Here is a 22876-nt window from a genome sequence, read left to right on the forward strand (position 1 = left end):
GTACAGATGTTTCTGTACCGATCTGCGAGACTCTAATAAATTGTCTTGTGAATCACGGCTCCTATGAACCTAGAGCTCTGATACCAACTTGTCACGACCCAAGTTCTCCCTCCGTAAACTGTCGTGACGGCACCTAGTCTCTACGACTAGGTAAGCCTAATGTTGCGGAAAATGTAATGAAAACACAAGATACCATCTAACAAATATTGTTAATAAGACGAAACGATGCCACTCGGCATATACAATAATCACTCTTCCCAAAACCTGGAATGTCGCAAGTCACAGCTACTAAGGAGTTTTAATTGTTCTATACATCATCTCTACAGAAAGAAAGAAAGAGAAATGAACATAGGGGGATAGAGGAGGACTCCGAGGATCTGCGGGCGCGGGCAGATGTACTTTGAAGTCTCCAACAAGCAGCAGCGACTGCAACTAGTGATGAGGCTGGTACGATGAACCTGGATCTGCACACAAAAATATGTGCAGGAAAGGGCATGAGTACACCACAACGGTACCCAGTAAGTGTCAAGCCTAACCTCGGTCGAGTAGTGACGAGATCAGGTCAGGGCCCTACTGGTATAAATATAATGAAATAAGACAGAAAGAAATATTACAATAAAATAAATACGGAAATCTAACAGGAATAGAATACAATGAAAGCCAACCGCTCAAAACACAGTAATAGAAATAGGGGATTTCCCGGGATACTGTCCCGTAGTCCCAAATGTAAATGTGCAGGGGGATCTCCCGAAATATCTTTCTGTAGTCCCAAAGTAAATATGCAGTGCTGGGGGATCTCCCGGAATACCGTTCCGTAGTCCCAAAGTAATTATACAATACAAGGGGGATCTCCCTGAATACCGTTTCATAGTCCCAAAGTAAATATGCAGCTCAACTAATATAAACAGTAGTTACAGCAAGAAAACCTACAGTTTAAACTAAGTTCAATCAAAGGAAAAGCAAGTAATTTCACTAAACATGTTGCACAGAGTCCAAATAGGCAGTTTAAACACGTAGGCATGCTTTTCTAATATAAACAGAATAGTACATATGCTAGTGTAGTTCAAATAAGGAGAAAGTAGGTTATGACTAAGTGAAAAACAGAGTTTTACCACAAATAGCTCGTGTACGTACTCGTCACCTCACGTACACGATGATCATATATCAAACAGTACCAAATCCTAAGGTGAGTTCCCACACACAAGGTTAGGCAAGCCACTTACCTCAAACCAAGCTCAATTCAATCCGAAACAATACTCTTTCCACGAATATCCGGCTCCGGATGGCCCAAATCTAGTCAAATCAATTACATAATGTAAATATAGCTATAAGCAACTAATTTATCTGTTGAAATCAAAGCTAAGGCAAGAAAATAGAAAATGCCCAAAAAGCCTTCTCGGGCCCACGTCTCGGAATCGGGTAAAAGTCACAAATTATGAATATACATTCACTCACGAGTCTAACCATACATAATTTACTTAAATCCGATACCAAAATCTCGATCAAAACCCCAAAATTCGGCCTAAGAACTTTTCTGAAATTTTTCCAATTTTCCACTCCAAATCCGAAATTAAATGATGAAATGAAGCATAGATTAGTGGGATTTAATCATAACGGAGTTAGGAATCATTACCCAAAAACTTCCTCCGAAAATCTCTCCAAATTTCGCCTTCTACCGAGCACTTAATCAAATTTTGTGTTATGAACTCAAAACCTCGTTTTTTGAACTTTAAATTCTGCCAAGGCACGCCCTTCTTCGCGAATGCGGTCAAAGCCTCACGTTCGCGAAGCACAAAAATCACTGCTCAAATTTTCCTCTTCCGAGAACGCGAGTATGCTCTCGTGAACGCGTAGCTTCATCTGCCAAACCCTTTGCAAACGTGTTGTCCTCTACGCGAGCGCATAGAAGAAATCCTTGGGGTCCAGTTGTTCCACCCTTCCTCTTCGTGAACGCGTTCAACTCCTCGTGTTCGCGATGCTTCCACTGGCCAACCTTCATGAATGTAGGCTCCCCTTTGCAAACGCGAAGAACGATTTCTCTTCCTGACCCAGCTCTTCTTCGCGAACCTGAAGAACAAACGTCTGCAACAAAAACCAGTAAAATTCTGCTATCTCTCCAAAGTACAAAATGATCCGTTGAGCATCCGAAACACCCCCGAGGCCCCCGGGACCTCAACTAAACATACCAACCAATCCTAAAATACCATACGAACTTAGTCGAGCCCTCAAATCATATCAGACAATGCTATAATCAAGAATTACCCTCCAATTCAAACTTAAAGAACTTAAAACTTCAAAATTCTACAACTGATGCCGAAACCAACCAAACCACGTCCGATTGACACCAAATTTTGCACACAAGTCATGTTCAACACTACGGACCTGCTTCAACTTTCAGAATTAGATTTCGACCCCGATATCAAAAATACCACTACCGGTCTGAAACTCTAAAATTCGACTTTCGCCATTTCAAGCCTAAATGAGTTGCGGACCGTCAAAACATAATCTGGACACGCCCCTAAGCCCAAAATCACCCAATGGAGCTAATGGAATCGACGGAATTCATTCCGGAGACGTCTTTATACAGTTCTGACTACAGTCCAAATTCTAAGACTTAAGCTCCCATTTAGGGACTAAGTGTCTCAAAACACTCCGAAACTCAAAACGAATCTTCACGGCAAGTCACAATAGCAGAAATAGATACAGGGAAAGCAGTTAATGGGAGATCGGGGCTCTAGCTCTCAAAGCGACCGGTCGAGTCGTTATACTTATACCACCGCATGCGTATCAATAATTATAATGGGAGGACAGAAACCTTGTACAAATAATAACCATAGCACGGTAGAAACCTCGTGCAAGAAACCAAACAATCCTCCCAACAATAGCACATATTCCAAAAATAACAACTCAATAAAAATAATATTTCACAACTTACACTTAGCCTCAATAGAGACCACTACCTTTGCAATTCAACACCAAACTCAACAATAAGGTATTTCAAGGATAGAAAATTTTAAGTAAAGAATCCCACAGTTAAATAATGAATACAGAGTTTAAGAAAAACAAGTAATTCAACTAAACATATAGTACAAGTTGCAAATAAGCGATAAGATAAGTAGACATGTGAAATTAGACTAGGTACGATGACTACAACATATTAAAGCAACTCAGTTAAAGCATGAAAGGAAACTACATAGCTAAAAATCAAAAATTCCATATTTAGCCCATGTACGCACTCGTCACCTTGCGTACACGACTTTCACATATCACAATTATCATAATAATACCAAATCCTAAGGGAAATTTCCCCAACACAAGGTTAGACAAGTCACTTATCTCAAACCACGCTAAATCAATCAACTACAAGGTCTTTTCCTCGATTTATCAACTCCGAACGGCTCGAATACCAACAACCCCCCTAAAAATCTCTTGAAATTTTGCCTTAAACCGAGTTCTCTAAGTCCAAATTGTGAATTATGAAATAAACCCTCGATTTTGAAACTTAAGTCTGCTACCCAGTTATTCCTTCTTCGCGAACGTGAAAAATCTCTCGCATTCGCGAAGCACAAAAATGATGTTGCCCCAAAATAACACTTCGCGATCACGGAACAACTCATGCGAACACATAGAACTTCCCCCAACAAGCTACGTGATCGCAAAACACACCATGCGACCACGATGAAGAAAAGAGTGTGAACCTGCAACCCCAAATTCTTCTAAGCGAGCACGACTACCCTCACGCGTTCGCGATTCACTGGAAACCAGCCTTCCGCGATCTCAAGCCCCTTCAAGCGATCTCATCGAAAAAATTCTCCCCAGTTCCAAATTACCCTTCGCGATTGCCTTAGTCCATTCGCGATCTCATATAAGGACACCAGAAACACCAGATTCAACAACTCTTTAACAATCCAAAATGCGCTGAACATGATCCAAATCACACCCCGAGGCCCCCGGGACCTCAACCAAGCATACTAACAAGTCCTAAAACATCATATGAACACGCTCGAAGCGTCAAATCACATCAAACAACACTAGAATTACGAATCGTGTATCGATTCAAGTCTAAGAACTTATGAACTTCTAAATTCCGAAACCAACGCCGATTTATATGAAAATAACTCCGATTAACCCCAAATTTTGAACACAAGTCATAATTGATATTGCGGACCTATTCCAACTTCCGGAATCGGAATCCGACACCGATATCAAAATGTCCACTCTCGGTAAATTTTTCCAAAATCTTCCAACTTTCGCCAATTAACGCCAAAATGACTTACGGACCTCCAAATCAAAATCCGGGCATGCTCCTAAGACCAAAATCACCCTACGGAGCTATTGGCACAGACAAATCTCTATTCCGGAGTCATCTTCACACAAGTCAAATTACGGGCAACCCCTACGACTTAAACTTTCAACTTAGGGACTATGTGTCCCATTTCACTCCGAAACTCACCCAAAACCAAAATCAAATACCCAGGCAAGTCACGTAACCACAAAAATGACATAGAGAAAGCAATAAATAGAGGATTAGGCCTAATATACTCAAAACGACCGGCCGGATCGTTACAGCTTCTCAAACCATTCACATCAAATGGCATTCCCTTTTCTTAGGCAATTATAAGCTTAATATTAATGGAGTTTCGGTAAAAGACAAAGAAGGTATCTACGGCGTCATTAGAAACAGCAAAGCAGATTGGGTTGTCACGTGTGGTTATTCAACTTTGAGTTTGTAACACAAAAATTATTTTTTTATGTTTTATCACACACAAATCATTCAATTTAAAGTTTTATCACATAAAAGTCACTCTTTTTTTGTCACATAAAAATCATCCAACTTTAACCAAGTTAACTAAAACATACATCTCACCTATTTTATATTTTATACCAAAAATATGACATGACACTCCAAGATAGTTGGTTAGCTTAATAGAAAATATTAAATATAAACGGATTAATTTTAGATACCTTCCCCTACGTTTTCTCTTCGTACCACTGATCTCCTTTGTAGTTTACGAAATTATGCTTTTCTTATTTTGATTATTTTGTAACAATGCAAAGTCATGAGACATATCAAACTCCTAAATTTTGTGTTTGATATTGAATTGTTTGAAGCTGTAACAACGAATTTTTCACTAATTTAAAAGGTGTTCACAAAATTCACTAAATATATGAGAGTATTACGAAGGGAGAAATAGTCAAATCATATTTTATACATTAATGATGAGTTAAAAATTATTACAAAGAAATCAAAACAAGAAAAGTAAACTTAATATCATTGGAGATTAATCCCAAATGTTATTTACTTACTAGCATGTTTTTTGACTTGTTCCCAATAAAAACGGTTTGGTTAAGTGTTATTACTCACTGAGTTAGCGACTCATTCCCCGCTAATTTTTTTTTACAAAGACAGCAGTTGATGCGGGCGAGGATTTCGTTAATTAGAGCGCACAGGTTGATAGTTCTTGGTGAGCCTCGCACTTGTTCGCGTGGGCGGAGATTTTTATCAATTGTTATGATTTTTTCCTTGAACTCTTAGAGTCGCTCCATGGTTATTCCTTTAGTTTCTTGAGTATTCTTCGTTATTATAGACTTATGTTGAGTATCGTTCTTATTTATCAAAGTTGGAGATAAATTAGTATTTCTAGTGGTTATTTGGTGGTTTAGTTATGGTGGAGACTTGTATTGGTTAATTGACAAGTTGTCAATTGTTTGGTATGATATTAGGATGTTTGGTTGTTGATTTGAGACAGGAAACTTTTTTTGGGATGGTCCAAAAACAGTGAAAACTCTGTCCGTTTTTCTGTAAAATTATCGATAAGGCTTACTTGGGAGCACTTGCTCCTAAGCGCCGGTCACAATCCTAAATTGGGTTGTGACTGTTGCGGAAGCCAAATGTATATAGTGTGAATAAGTCACAACTACTATACCAAAAATTATGACAGCCACCAAATAATAAATAAGACAATAAAGCAACAATAAAGGGAACACCAGAATTTACGAGGTTCGGCTAATTTTGCCTACTCCTCGGACACAACCAATATTTTATTTCACTCCAAAAATACAAGTGAAATAATACTAAAGAGAGAAGATACAAATGCCTTAAACAGATGAGAAGGCAAATGAGAGGTGTGTTTAAATCCTAAACATTAAGCCTTCTTTTATAGGGGGAAAATCCCCCCAACTTTTGTTTTCCCACCGATGTGGGACAAACATTTTGCCAATTTCAACAAATCTCCACCTTGGCAAAATTCCACATCTTCAATTTTCTCTCAATAACAAATTTTGATTGTGTCTTCATCTTCAATCTTCAGTTTTCAACAATGTTGATCAAATCCAAACAATGTTGAAACTTGACCGCAGTCACCACCTTTGTCAGCATATCAGCAGGATTCTCCGTAGTATGAATTTTCTTCACTGTGACTCCACCTTCTTCTATGATTTCTCGTACGAAATGATACCGAACATCAATGTGCTTCGTCCTTGCATGATAAACTTGGTTCTTCGCTAATTGAATAGCACTTTGACTATCACAAAAAATTGTGATACCTTTTTGTTCAACACCAAGCTCCTTTAGCAATCCTTGAAGCCAAATTGCCTCTTTCACAGCCTCTGTAATAGCCATGTACTCTGCCTCTGTTGTAGACAAAGCAACTGTTGACTGCAAAGTAGACTTCCAACTAACTGGTGCCTTTGCAAAAGTAAACACATAACCAGTAGTTGATCTTCGTTTGTCCAGATCACCCGCAAAATCTGAGTCACAATATCCAACTACAGACTGATTGTCTTCCTGCTCAAAAACTAACCCGACATCTACAGTATTATGAATATACCGTAGAATCCACTTCACAGCTTGCCAATGCTCCTTCCCTGGATTGTGCATATATCTGCTAATAACTCCAACAGCTTGTGAAATGTCAGGCCTTGTGCAAACCATTGCATACATCAAGCTACCAACAGCATTTGCGTATGGTACCTTTGACATATACTCTCGTTCAGCTTCATCCATTGGCGACATAATAGTACTTAGCTTAAAATGGGAAGCAAGTGGAGTACTAACTGGCTTAGTCTTGTCATCTATGCCAAAACGTTGAAGTACTCTCTTCAAATATTCCTTTTGAGATAAACAGAGTTTCTTTGAACGTCTATCTCTAATTATCTCCATGCCAAGAATTTTCTTTGCCTCACCCAAATCCTTCATCTCGAACTCCTTCTTCAGTTGAATCTTCAACTTATCAATTTCTTCCGAATTCTTGGAAGCTATCAACATATCATCAACATATAGGAGAAGATATACAAAGGAACCATCTTTAAGCTTGTGCAAATACACACAATGATCGTATTTGCTTCTCTTGTACCCTTGCCACAACATAAACTCGTCAAATCGCTTGTACCATTGTCTAGAAGATTGTTTCAATCCGTACAATGATTTTTCAAGTTTGCACACCATATTTTCTTTTCCAGCAACTTTGAATCCTTCTGGCTGAGTCATGTAGATTTCCTCCTCCAAGTTTCCATGTAAAAACGCAGTTTTTACATCCATCTGAACTAGTTCCAAATCCAATTGTGCTACCAAAGCCAACATAATTCTAATGGAGGAATGTTTTACAACTGGAGAAAATACTTCATTGTAATCAATTCCCTCCTTTTGAGCATATCCTTTGGCCACCAATCTTGCTTTGTAGCGAACATCTATAGGAAATCCTTCTTTCTTTGCAAATACCCATTTGCACCCAATTGCTTTCTTTCCCTTCGGGAGATTGGCCAATCTCCATGTATGATTCTGATGAAGGGACTGTATTTCATCATTCATGGCAATCCTCCACTTATCTTCTTCTGAACTTTGGACAGCGTCTTTATAAGTGGTAGGAACATCATCAGCTACAATTGAGGTTGCACAAGCAACCGTCTCTATGAGACGAACAGGTTTCGTTATTGTTCTTTTTGGCCTGCTGGTTGCTATTGATTCAAGTTGTTGTTGAGGTTCCTGAGTTGGAATCTCCTCTACTGGCTCTCCTTCCAGAGGGTAATCTTCATTTGTTTCCTCCTCTGCTTCTTGTGTAGGAAAAATAAATTTTCCCTCAAACTCCACCTGCTTAGAAGCACCTTTATTTTGTTTGGTATCTTCTGTTACCTTATTTACCATAGCAGATTCATCAAAGGTAACATCCCTGCTGAATATTACTTTCTTTGTCATAGGACACCATAAGCGATATCCTTTGACTCCAGAAGTAATTCCCATAAAAATAGCCTTCTTTGCCCTTGGATCCAATTTTGACTCCGTCACATGATAATATGCAGTTGAGCCAAACACGTGCAAAGAGTTATAATCTACAGCAGGTTTTCCATACCATTTTTCAAATGGTGTCTTGCCATCAATAGCAGCAGATGGTAGACGATTAATGAGGTGGCATGCATATGTAATTGCCTCAGCCCAAAATTCTTTGCCCAAGCCAGCATTGGACAACATACACCGTACCTTCTCCAGCAAGGTCCGGTTCATACGTTCTGCCACTCCATTCTGTTGTGGTGTATGTCTAACAGTGAAGTGTCGGACGATGCCATCATTTTCACAGACCTTATTGAAATGATCATTTTTGTATTCACCTCCATTGTCTGTGCGAATACACTTGATCCTCCTGCCTGTTTGATTCTCCACCATCGTCTTCCATTTGAGAAAAATTCCCAGCACTTCATCTTTGTTTTTCATTGTATACACCCACACTCTTCGAGAAAAATCATCAACAAAGGTTACAAAATAGTGCTTCCCACCCAATGAAGGTGTTTTGGAAGGACCCCAAACATCAGAGTGTACATAATCCAAAATGCCTTTAGTATTATGGATCGCTGTACCAAATTTAACCCTTGTCTGTTTCCCTTTGACACAATGCTCACAAAACTCCAAGTTGCAAGCCTTTACTCCTTTTAACAATCCTTGATCTGATAGAGTTTTCAAGGATTTTCCTCCAGCATGTCCCAAGCGCATGTGCCATAGCTTGGTTGCTTCTGCCTCTTTGTCGTCACTGGATGTCACTGTCGCTGTCCCAATAACTGTACTGCCACGATAGCGGTACATATTATTATTCTTCCGATTAGCCTTCATTACCACTAGTGCACCGGAGCATACTCTCATCACTCCATTTTCTGCAATGATTTTGAACCCTTTTGATTCTAGGGCTCCTACAGAGATGAGATTCTTCTTCAAATCCGGTACAAATCGAACATCTGTTAATGTTCTGATCATTCCATCATGGTTCCTTAATCGTATTGAACCAATGCCATATGAGGTAAGAGGGCTGTTATCCGCTGTGTGGATGACTCCATATTCTCCTTCTTGAAATTCCACAAACCAGTCCCTGTTGGGACACATATGATGGCTACAAGCCGAGTCCATCAACCATATGTCTGATGATGTTAATGACTCTGTTGTAACTAATGAGAAGTCTGAATCATCACAATCAGCTACATTTGAATCCATAATGGCCTTTCCATTGTTATGTTTGGCCTTATTCTTCAGCTTCGGACAGTCTTTCTTCCAGTGCCCTTTTTCTCGACAAAAGGCACATTCATCTTTGCTGGGTCTGGATCTTGACTTGGATCTTCCCTTCTTTGTCCTCGTTTGATTTTGAGGACGACCCCTCACAAATAGTGTTTCTCCTTCTCCGCCCTTCTGTTTTTCTCGCTTTCTTTGTTCATAGCTGTACAAAGCCGAACAAACTTCTCTGAGAGAAACTTCGTCATTTCCATGGAGTAGAGTAGTTTCAAGGTGCTCGTACTCATCAGGAAGTGACGCCAACAACATCAAGGCCAAGTCACCATCATCATAAGTTGTATCCATATTTTGCAAATCTGTGACCAACTTATTGAAACTGGTGATATGTTCATTCATCGTGGTACCAGGAACATAGGTGAAGTGAAACAGTCTCTTCTTCATGTACAATTTATTTTGACTGTTTTTCTTCAAAAATTTATCCTCCAGTGCTTTCCATAATTTACTTGCAGAAGTTTCCTTTGTGTATGGATATTTCTGCTCTCTAGCAAGGTAGGATCGAATGGTACCGCAAGCAACACGGTTGAGAATCTTCCAATCTTCTTCTCCAATAACATCTGGTTTCTTTTCTTCAATGGCCAGATCTAGCCCTTGTTGAAAAAGGACATCTAGAACCTCGCCTTGCCACATCCCAAAATGTCCGGACCCGTCAAAAATTTCTACCGCAAATTTCGCATTTGACACAATTCTTGTCATAAGCGAAGATGCCAATGATGACGTATTGTTGACACTTGATGTAGATTCTTCTTGTTTATTGTCTCCCATATTTGACACAAATATTATTTAATAGCTGACGACACAAATCAAGATTATTTCCTTTCTGATGTAGAAGATCAGGCTAAGCTGCAACCACAGAGCATAGTCAGACAAAACCTTGATTCAGTTACCAAGATAAATCTTTTCTGATGTGGAAGATCAGACTATGTTGCAACCACAGAGCATACTTAGACAGTATCTTGGCTCTGATACCAATTGTTGCGGAAGCCAAATGTATATAGTGTGAATAAGTCACAACTACTATACCAAAAATTATGACAGCCACCAAATAATAAATAAGACAATAAAGCAACAATAAAGGGAACACCAGAATTTACGAGGTTCGGCTAATTTTGCCTACTCCTCGGACACAACCAATATTTTATTTCACTCCAAAAATACAAGTGAAATAATACTAAAGAGAGAAGATACAAATGCCTTAAACAGATGAGAAGGCAAATGAGAGGTGTGTTTAAATCCTAAACATTAAGCCTTCTTTTATAGGGGGAAAATCCCCCCAACTTTTGTTTTCCCACCGATGTGGGACAAACATTTTGCCAATTTCAACAAATCTCCACCTTGGCAAAATTCCACATCTTCAATTTTCTCTCAATAACAAATTTTGGTTGTGTCTTCATCTTCAATCTTCAGTGTTCAACAATGTTGATCAAATCCATGGCTATATGCCATACACTGCAATGTTCAGCATGGCTTATCATAAACTTATCTGACTTCCATTATCATGCCCAACTGGTCAAATTAAGCTGGACTACCAGATTTGGCTTCCTTTTTCGCAAAGTCATTTATTTTACATTAATGATTTCCCCTTGTAATTGATACTAAGAAGACTGCTGATGATACGATATATAGAAAATAACAGGAAAATAGCCTGGAGATTCGCAATTGGCCCTGGAAAATGATTTGAAATACCAAGGCATCTGTGAAAGCAACTTATTTTAATTTGGGTGGACAGCAGCTAGGGAGGCTTGTTTAACTGAGAGTTATTTGCAAAGGAGAGGCTTTTTCATGTGCAGAGGTGCTATCTCTGTAATAAGGAGCAGTAAATAGTGGAGCATCTATTTCTATATTGCAGGTTTTCAAGGCAATGCTGGGAACTTTTCCTCAAAATAATGGGAATATCTTTGGTTATACCACAAAATATCAGTAGCCTCTTGGAATTTGGCAATCTCAGAGAGTTAGAAGAAATTTGAAGCTGATATAGAGGACTATTCCCAATTTATACTGTGGAATATTTGGCTGGAAAGAGACAAGGCATGCTTTGAGGGAAAGAGGCTGTAGATTAATAGAGTCACAACAAAATGTATCAAGAATTTATATATTTGGTTTTATAGCAGTTCTCTAGATAGGATGGAGTAATATTTGGACTTATTGTATCTTTTAGGGGGAAACATCTCGTAGGAGTGCTGGGAGTACTTCTGTTTTGCATTATACTTGTTTTTGTACCATCTTGGTACCATACTAATAAAAGGTATTACTTATGAACAAAAAAAAAATATTAACAGAAGAACATAATAAAGACATTATCTCCTATAAAAAAATTTAGCTAGCAATTGCTAAATAGATTGATCAGAGATCCATCCAAAACAAAGCAAATAGCGATGGAATTTAAAAAGAGGAAATGGATATAAAATTCATTTCTTTTTGTTGGGAATAAACCCCTTACCAAAATAATATTCACGGTAATAAAGCGGAATAATAATGTAGCACCGAGATACGGTAATTAACAAGAATAAAAGAGTAACAATGACACCAAGATTTTTACGTGGAAAACCCTTCTGAATAAGGGAAAAAAACCACGACCCCGAGAGGAGCAACTGATATCACTATAGTAAGGAATTTTACACTTTGTAGGTCGGAGGTAAATACTCCAAAGACCACTACAACACTCAAAAGAAATAACCCTCTTTTGATATTCCCACCTCACTACAATATCGCTCACTCTCTATTTTCCTCACAGACTATTTTCTTATACCTTGTCTGTGAAACCTCACTCTTTCTTTCTCTCTTTGTTGGTGTGAAGAAATGAGAGTTGAAGCTCTCCTTTTATAGCCAAAGCTTCACCCTCTAAAGCCTACAATATTTGACAATTTACACACATTTTTCACAATTCAACAAAGTTGGCTACCAACCAAACCAAGTCAACAAGGTTGGCTACCAACCAAACCAAGTCAACAAGGTTGGCTACCAAACCAAAGAAAACTCTTATTAGGCACATGCCTAATACTTCTTCAATGAGATGGACATCATCAATCTCCCCCTCCAGTCTCATTCATCCAGAGGAGGTAGCACTGTCTTCTAGTTTGAATGCATGCCGACAAGTTCTTTGCATAGCTCGAACTTGTTCCTTGGTACCACCTTGGTCAGCATATCTGCGGGATTCTCATTTGTAGAAATCTTCAAGACTTTTAGAGATTCATCATCTACCATTTCTCGAATCCAATGATATCTCACATCAATGTGTTTGGTCCTTGCATGGTACATAGAGTTCTTGCTAAGGTCTATTGCACTTTGACTGTCACAATAGACGACATACTCCTTCTGATGCAATCCAAGCTCTTGAAGGAATCGCTTGAGCCATATCATCTCCTTGCCAGTTTCTGTAGCAGCAATGTACTCTGCTTCAGTTGTTGAAAGTGCAACGCACTTTTGCAACTTAGACTGCCATGATATAGCTCCCCCTGAAAATGTAAACAAATATCCAGTACTGGATTTTCTGTTGTCAATGTCACCTGCCATATCAGCATCTGTATAGCCCTTCAAGATTGGATCAGATCCTCCAAAGCACAAACAATCTCCCGTGGTACCTCTCAGGTACCTGAGTATCCACTTGACTGCTTCCCAATGTTCCTTTCCAGGATTTTCAAGAAACCTGCTGACAACACCAACTGCGTGAGCAATATCAGGTCTAGTACATACCATTGCATACATCAAGCTTCCGACTGCTGAAGAATAAGGAACTTTAGCCATGTTCCCTTTCTCTTCCACTGTTGTAGGACACATCTTTTTACTCAACTTTAGATGACCAGCAAGAGGTGTGCTGACTGGCTTAGCATTCTTCATGTTGAAGCGTTCTAGTACACGTTCAATGTACTTCTCCTGAGATAGCCACAACTTTCTACTTGTTCTCTCTCGAACTATCTTCATCCCTAGAATTTGTTGTGCTGGGCCCAAGTCCTTCATATCAAATGACTTGGACAGATCTCCTTTCAACTTTGCTATCAACCCCTTGTCTTTTCCTACAATTAGCATGTCATCCACATACAACAACAATATAATAAAGTTATTCTCAGAAAATCTTTTGAAGTATACACATGGATCAGAATAGGTCTTTAGGTATGTTTGACTTTTCATGAATGAATCAAACTTCATGTACCACTGCCTTGGTGCCTGCTTCAATCCATAAAGACTCTTATTCAATTTGCACACCATGTGTTTCTTTCCAGCTACTTCAAATCCTTCTGGTTGCTCCATATAAATCTCCTCTTCCAAATCTCCATGAAGAAATGCAGTTTTCACATCCAACTGCTCCACTTCAAGATCTAGGCTAGCTGCTAAGCTCAAAATTGTTCGAATAGAAGTCATTTTAACAACGGGGGAGAAAATTTCGTCAAAATCAATACCTTTCTTCTGTTCGAAGCCTTTAACCACCAATCGAGCTTTGTATCTGACCAGCTTGCCATCTCCATCTTTCTTGAGTTTAAAGACCCATTTGCATTTGAGTGGTCTTTTACCCTTTGGAAGTTCAACCAGCTTGTATGTGCCATTTTTCTGGAGAGATTCCATCTCTTCTTGCATAGCTTTCATCCACTGGTTCTTTTCTGGATGGGACAACACCTCCTTAAGACTTTCTGGCTCCCCCTCATCACTGATGAGGACATACTCTGTGGAAGGGTACCTGCGTGACTCTACCCTTGGCCTCTCTGATCTCCTCAGAGGTTGATGTTGTTCTTCTCCCTGAGTGGGGTGCTCCACTTCCTCGACACCTTCATCAAGTTGCTCCCCCTGCTCAATAACCTCACCAGGTTGCTCCCCCTGCTCGGCAACCTCGTCGGTCGTACTTTCTGCACTTGTGGGATTGTTAGAAGTAGAAGGAATAGTAACAAAGTTAGGAATTATACCATTCTTCGCCTTTTCTGACATATCAGCAGCAGTTCTAACTTCACTTTCTCGGAAGACTACATCTCTACTTCTGATGACCTTCTTCTTTACAGGATCCCACAGTCTGTACCCGAACTCTTCATCTCCATATCCGATAAATATGCAGGGAATAGATTTATCATCCAGCTTTGTTCTCTGCTCTTTTGGTACATGTGCAAAAGCTCTGCAACCGAACACCTTCAGATGCGAGTAGGACACCTCCTTGTTGGTCCAGACTCTCTCTGGGATTTCAAACGCCAACGGAACTGATGGACTCCTATTGATCAGGTAACAGGCTGTCTGAACTGCTTCACCCCAGAATGACTTAGGCAGTTTAGCCATTCTGAGCATGCTTCTCACCTTCTCCACAATGGTGCGGTTCATCCTCTCGGCTACGCCATTGTGCTGTGGGGTTCCAGGAACTGTCTTTTCATGTCTGATCCCATGACTTGAACAATACTCTTCAAATTCCCTTGAAGTGTACTCACCTCCATTGTCACTTCGGAGACGCTTTAGCTTTCGACCCGTCTCCCTTTCTACTAGAGCATGAAACTTCTGGAAAACTTGAAACACCTGATCTTTGGTTTTCAAAATATAAACCCATAATTTTCGTGAAGCATCATCAATAAAAGTAACAAAATATTTGTTACCGCCCATTGATTCAATTTCCATTGGGCCGCAAACATCAGAATATACTAAATCAAGTATATTCAATTTTCTTTCAGACGATGTCTGAAATGAGACTCTATGCTGCTTACCAAATAAACAGTAGTCACAAGGTTTTACAGTTGTACCTTTGGCATAAGAAATGAGTGATTTCTTGGCAAGAATCTGCAATCCCTTCTCGCTCATATGACCCATTCTTTTGTGCCATAAATCTACAGAAATCTCATCTTGTGCCGCGTTCAATTCACCTTGGCATATTTCTGCATTTGTCCTGTACAACGTGCCACGAGCAACTCCCTTTGCAATCACCAATGATCCCTTAGTGAGTCTCCACTTTTGATTTGCAAAATAACTCTCGTATCCATCTCGGTCTAAAGCAATTCCCGAGATCAAGTTCATCCGCAAATCAGGTACATGCCGCACATCCTTTAGAACCAATGTGCATCCGACATTTGTCTTGATACAAATGTCACCAATCCCCGCAATCTTTGAGTAACTTGTGTTACCCATTTTCACTGTGCCGAAATCACCTGCTACATATCTGCAAAAAAGATCTCTTACCGGTGTGGCATGGTGAGATGCCGCTGTGTCAACCACCCATTCCGACTCTGGACCTGACAGGTGCATGCATTCCTCTTCCTCATTTATAAAGAGGACAACATTATCATTATTTTGCACCATGGCGGCTGTGTTGTCGTCATTCTTCTGGCCACTGGTTTCACCTTTGCCCTTCCTTGGATTTGGGCAATCTCTTTTGAAGTGACCTGGTTGATTACAGTTGTAGCAATTTCTGACTCTTGATTTGGATCGGTTCTTTGACTTCCCACGAGCTCCGGATCTACCATAGTTGTTCGAACTCCTTTGATAACTCCTGCCTCTACCTTCTGTGATGAGAGCCTGTCCTTGATTTTCAGGCTTCTTTCTCATCTTCTCATTGAGTAGAAGAGCCGATGTGACATCTTTCAACTCAATAGTAGTCTTACCGTGCAGGATGGTTGTTGCCAAATTATCGTACGAAGATGGCAACGAGTTCAATAGCAAGATGGCTTTATCTTCTTCCTCGATTTTCACTCCGAGGTTGGCAAGCTGTGTGATTAGTCCGTTAAACACATTTAAATGTGACAAAAAATTCGTACCTTCACTCATGTGTAGGGCGTATAACTGCTTCTTCAGGTACAATTTATTTGTCAGCGTTTTGGACATGTATAGGCTTTCCAACCTTGTCCAAATTCCACGTGCAGTGTCTTCATCAATGATGTTATTTACCACATCATCTGATAAGTGCAACCTGATTGCACTAGCAGCTCTTTCATCCAAGTCAGCCCAATCCTCAGCTTTCATGGTATCAGGCTTTTTGGAATCAACATCTAGAACCTTGTGTAATCCTTGTTGGATGAGCAGATCTCTCATCCTTCTTTGCCATGTTGAGAAACCGTTATCTCCATTGAATTTTGCTACCTCGTACTTTACTCCGGACATTTTTATTTTTCACCAAGTATAGTACTACCGACAGTGAATAGTATTTCAGTGAACGAGCAGAACCTGTGCTCTGATACCAGTTGTTGGGAATAAACCCCTTACCAAAATAATATTCACGGTAATAAAGCGGAATAATAATGTAGCACCGAGATACGGTAATTAACAAGAATAAAAGAGTAACAATGACACCAAGATTTTTACGTGGAAAACCCTTCTGAATAAGGGAAAAAAAACCACGACCCCGAGAGGAGCAACTGATATCACTATAGTAAGGAATTTTACACTTTGTAGGTCGGAGGTAAATACTCCAAAGACCACTACAACACTCAAAAGAAATAACCCTCTTTTGATATTCCCACCTCACTACAATATCGCTCACTCTCTATTTTCCTCACAGACTATTTTCTTATACCTTGTCTGTGAAACCTCACTCTTTCTTTCTCTCTTTGTTGGTGTGAAGAAATGAGAGTTGAAGCTCTCCTTTTATAGCCAAAGCTTCACCCTCTAAAGCCTACAATATTTGACAATTTACACACATTTTTCACAATTCAACAAAGTTGGCTACCAACCAAACCAAGTCAACAAGGTTGGCTACCAACCAAACCAAGTCAACAAGGTTGGCTACCAAACCAAAGAAAACTCTTATTAGGCACATGCCTAATACTTCTTCAATGAGATGGACATCATCACTTTTTAATCACCACAGTTCAAAAGAGCACATGATTATTAGAGTTGAAGGTGCAGAATTCATGAATAGCAAGAAATACCCAAAGACCAGATATGTCAATAAATCTGTAGCACATATAAGTTAGATGTCACTTTTGATATTCCTTATAAATTTTGTAAACTAAATGTCTCTTCTCAACAACTCTGCATAAACATAGAGCTCCACTTGTAATGTTTAAGGAATCCTATCAATTACCATGGAAGACGAAGCATCATCTAGATGTCTAATTTGATGTTCATGTTCAATAACTGACTGAAGGACATGGGGGAAAGATCCTTGCTCTTTACTAAGCTTTATAGTTCTAATTTAAAAGGAAATTAGGACTCACAACCACGTATGTTCTCTCAGTATACTTATTAGTAGAAGTAATCACGTAGGCTCATTATATATGGTGCTCATCCATTGAAAATATTCAATGATCATGTATTTTGTAATAAAATTATCTTTTGCCTATCGATGACAAAACATAATAATGTGTGATCATCCAGTGTGATTGGAATACAAAATATACCTTTTAGTAGTTCCTGTGATTTGTTTGTCAATTCTTAAAGGGGTATAGGCAGATCCCAAGAGCTTCAGTCGCCTAAGCAATTTTTAGCATCCAAAATTGAAACCTGAAAGAGCAGGATCATGAACCACTACAGAAATACTTTTGTCATTGAAGTTGTGAAACAACTTAGAGTTTTCCAGGAAAAACTTCATTTAGTCATTCATTAAAATCACCAAAATAGAGAACTCAGAGAAGCCCAGCAAAACTTCACTTAGTAATTTATAAAAATTACCAAAATAAAGGGCAAAGGATTACAATGGAGAAAGAGAAAATATCAATGGGGATTAACTCTGCAGAATGCGTTATTTATACGTGAAGATCATCTCACTTTAGGGGTTATTTGTTACGTTCGTGGAAAGTTCGCACCTTCCAAGCAGGTAATCCTCCATCAGATGCATCTTTGAGCAGCTATGGCTTAACCTGTGGCAAATCAGAAAAGGCGTTAATATTCAAAACATCAGTTCTCAATTGGAGAGGAAACGGTTGGGTTTCAGGAGAGTTGTATTTTCCGTGACTTTTGCGTTTTGTTGGTTAATGAATTAGTAGATGGAGAAAATAGGAGAAAAATCCAAAAATTAGAGGAAAAAGATATATCATATAAAAATTCAAGTGAAATTTGCTTTTAACTTGTAGTCAACGAGATATGCATGTCATGTTACCATGTAATTTTCATTTCTTACTTTTAATGACAACTCAAATTGTATAGAATATGTGCTATCTACTGCTGGAATGCGTATTCTGATGAATAGGGATTCATCAAAATATTTGATCTAATGTCGTGCTTATTACTCTATTTGGAATCTGCAGAGGAGTGCACTCCTGGAGATCTGCGAACTTTAACCCATTATTAATTATTTAAGTGTGTGCACACAAAAAGAAGAAGATTCACATAATCTTTTTGAGCTGAAGAGTGAAGATTACAAATTAATTGATTAATCAATTTAAATTGTTAAGTAAGCGAGGAGAGAAAAAAAACTTAGCCAAATAGGCTCTTAGTAGGTGTTCAAATGTATTTGGCCTATTTTTAATGTGAAGTCAAACAGTATCATGTGCTATCAACTGATGGAATGCGTATTCTTATAAATCGTTAGAAACTTGGCCAAATAGGCTCTTAGTAGGTGTTCAAATGTATTTGGTCCATTTTTAATGCGAAGTTAAACTGTATCATGTGCTATGGAATGCGTATTCTTATGAATAGGGATATATTCGTTACTCAAAATTCATGCTATTACGAACACCGCAAATGTGAAGAATCGTTCGCAAATTAAATGCGAAGACCTTCCTATCTCTGTTATCATCGCAATTGCGATGAAAAGTTCGCAATTGTGAACATTGGATATTTGCAATTGCGACCAAATGGTGATTTTGGACTTAGTCATATGCCAGGATTCGTATTTGGGTATTTCTAGAAGGTTTTGGCTCTATTTGGCGAAGGTTGAAAATTTTAAAGTTTGTAAAGTTCATAGGTTTTTCCGAGAGTTAATTTTAATGTTATCGGGTTCGGATTATTGTTCCTGAAGTTGAGAAAGGTTTGTATTTTATTTTGGACTTGTGTGCAAAATTTGTGGCGATTTTGAATTGTTTAGGCGTATTCGACGTAACTTTGGTATTTGAAATAGTTCATTAATCTTGAATTGAGGTGCGATTCATAGTCTTGATGCTATTTTGTGGGATTTGAGGTCTCGAGTATGTTCGCGTTATATACAAACCTTTCCCATCTCAACTCAGCTTCCACGTGTTAATTTCAATGTTGTCGGGTTTCCCAAACCTTATTTTCCGCGCTTAACTGTTATTGTATCTACAAGAACCAGTATGTAGAACCTGATTCTGGAGATAACTTGGTAAATTACGTACTAGGAGTTTAAAACATCTATTATTAACTTGTAGTCAACGAGAGATGCATGCATGTCATGTTCCCATGTGATTTTCATTTCTTATTTTTAATGGCAACTCAACCTGTATAGAGTATTTGCTCTAATGTCGTGTTTATTACTCTATTTGGAACCTGTAGATCTGTGAACTTTAACCCATTATTAATTGTTCAAGTGTATGTGTGCATACCGTAACGAAGAAGATTCACATAATTTTTTTGAGCTGGAGATCGGTTCGCAAATTATTTGATTAATAGATTGAAATTTGTAAAGTAAGCAGGGAGAAAATTCCATTTCAGTTGGCCCATGCTTCAAACTATGAAAGCGGATACAGATCGAGACAGTTTCAATAACTTTGACTCAACGATATATGTATTTTTCGTAAATTCTTTTATATACGCGCTTTGCGCGTGTATCTAAATCAGTGAATATAGGATCTTTTAAAAAATTATGTTTTACTATTAAATATAGTATGTTTGTATTATAAAATAAAAATTATTTTATACTCCTTAAAATATATATAGTTTTAGTTGAAAAGGCTTATCTATAAAATTTTCCATGTTAATTTTTCTAACTTATTTTTATTTTTTTCATCCCAAATACTATTCTTATGCAAACAAATTTAGGCATCCTAAGAGTTTTGTCAACTTGAAAAATAATTTTAATTATACGATAAATTTAACAAATAATTGAATTGGATTTTTTGACTTAACTATTTGGCCTTGATATTAAAAGAACTAATTTATTTTTTGTTGATTCAAATTTTTAATATTAGCTCATCCCAAGTTTTCGATATTTAATTGTAACATGAAAGGGATTACAATCATGTGTCGTTCAAATATGAAAATAATTATATAAGGTATTTAAAATTTAATTATTTAAAATATTGTGAATGCTAAAAGTTTCTACACTGTTCAAATAAAATTTATTTTTATAAGAATATAAAAATATTACATTAAAATTTGTAATTTAGTTATAAAATAAAATAAAATAAAAAGTATAATTAAGTTCCTTAAATGATAATTATTTATCCTATTTAGTTATTCAATAAGAAGAAAAAAATCTATTATGTAAGTGTTCAATAATCTTTGTAAATATATAACTTAAAATTGATTCCAGTTATAATTTAATTATTTCAATTTCACAAGTTATCATGCTTCTTTTAAAGTTTAAGCAAGAAAATATAATCATTAAACATTAAGATTTTTTTTTTTTGAAAAATTGTATATTCTTAAGTTCATTCTAGAAGACAATGTTAGATAAATATAATAATATCGACTCGTACATAACTTAATATGTTAATTTAATCAGATATTATATTGATGGAAGAAAAATATTGAACTGCAATTGAAGAGATCTAGTTTAAATTGTTTAATAATTTATTTTTTTAAAATCGTAAAATTGTGCTTAAAGACTGTTTCAAAGTAGAAAATGGTGAATTCCATTACCATGTCAAGGTTGGAATAAATATATTACCATGTAAAGGTGGTCGATATGCTTTAAAGTTTAAACCTTATTATTTGGATATAAATTTTAAAAAACTCTTGTGGTTCATTATTATAATGCTTTTGCATTAAATATATGATTTTATGGGTTAATCTATTTTTTGCCAATTTATATAAGGTAAGATTCACATACAAGTTCCTAAATATTAGAAATTCTTACATAATTCAAACAAGGAAAGATTTAATAACTAAAATTATAGGATTTTAGAATCCTATATATTAGGAAAACAATAATATTACTATTTTGTCCAATGTAAAATGAATTTTAAAATCACACAAATATTGTTAAACTATGTGACTGAATTATAAAATAAAAATTTTAAAAAAGCACAAGCTCTTAATAATAATGAATATTGTCATATTTACCCGACGAAATAAAAAAAATTATGTCATGTAAGAGTATTTTAATGTCTTATCATAACTTTAACATATATGAGTTATGCATTTGCTTTAGTAGTTGAATAATATGTCGACTTGTATTCAAATATTATGCAACAATCATGCTCTTAAAAATTAATTATGTTAGTTTAAATACCTAATAGTATGAATTTCATCTTATTTCTAGTGAAACTCAAATTGAAAAATATGGAAAACAACGAGATATATTATTAGATTTAGTTATCATACCAAAAAAATCAATTGGATGGGTATTGTCTGTATCTAACTAAGTTTTTTCTTGAAAGAAAATTAATTGTCAAAAAAAATTAAGGTAGAGAATTAACGTTGATTACTATTTTATATCAACTATTTTATCTAACATGAAGTATTTTGTAGTGTAATATAATTCTCAAAAGGTTTAAAAGTTTATAATCATTACAATAGTATTTAAAATATTTATTTTTATTTGTATACATATTTTAAGATATTTTATTGAGTTATGATATAAAATTACAGTTAATTAATTAAAATTATTTGTTAGTAATACTATACACTGACATTGTACTTGAGTTCAACTGATTGAATCTTGCTTAATTAAAAAAGAAGATTGATGTTCTCTTTTATAACATGAATTGGCGTTGTCACAATCGTAATGTTGATACCGATATTTGTCACGAATTTATTGTTACAAATTAAAGAGAATAATTTAGTAAGATAAACTTTTAATTGACTAATATCCTGCATAGTTTGAGTAAGAAAAGACATAATAAATTTTTATTGATTTGAAAGTTAGAGATATTAGAAAAAATTACCGCAATTATTCTAATGTTTTATACAACAACAACAACAACAACAACAACAACAACCCAGTATAATCCCACAAATGGGGTCTGGGGAGGGTAATATGTACGCAGACCTTACCCCTACCCCGAAGGGTAAAGAGGCTGTTTCCAGGAGACCCTCGGCTCAAAAGCAACAGAAGCCGATATATTCTAATGTTTTATCACATTTGAATATTTGGTATCAAAATGCTAAACTTCTTCCTCTTAAATTATTTTCTTAATTTTAATTAACAGATAAGTAAGAAAACAGTTGAAAACAATTTTCGACATGCACGCCTTCAAACTGTGATAATATTTTGATTGACTTTACATAATCATTAACAATTAAAAATAATATATCGTATGTTTGGATTCAATAAATAAGACATCATGTTACTTGATTATTATATTTAAAAAA

At 36.9% G+C, this 22876-nt stretch overlaps 1 long non-coding RNA gene across 1 annotated transcript; it reads right to left on the reverse strand.

Annotated features, from left to right (window-relative positions):
* Positions 1 to 279: 279 nt before the first annotated feature.
* Positions 280 to 18403, reverse strand: LOC138882600 (uncharacterized). The gene is made up of 3 exons (XR_011404148.1): positions 18212 to 18403; positions 17845 to 17947; positions 280 to 464 (listed from the first exon to the last, which is right to left on the reverse strand). It is a non-coding gene; the product is annotated as an uncharacterized lncRNA (long non-coding RNA).
* Between the last annotated feature and the right edge of the window lie 4473 nt (positions 18404 to 22876).

This window comes from Nicotiana sylvestris, chromosome 12, assembly GCF_000393655.2.
Source record: "Nicotiana sylvestris chromosome 12, ASM39365v2, whole genome shotgun sequence".
NCBI classification, from domain to species: domain Eukaryota; kingdom Viridiplantae; phylum Streptophyta; class Magnoliopsida; order Solanales; family Solanaceae; genus Nicotiana; species Nicotiana sylvestris.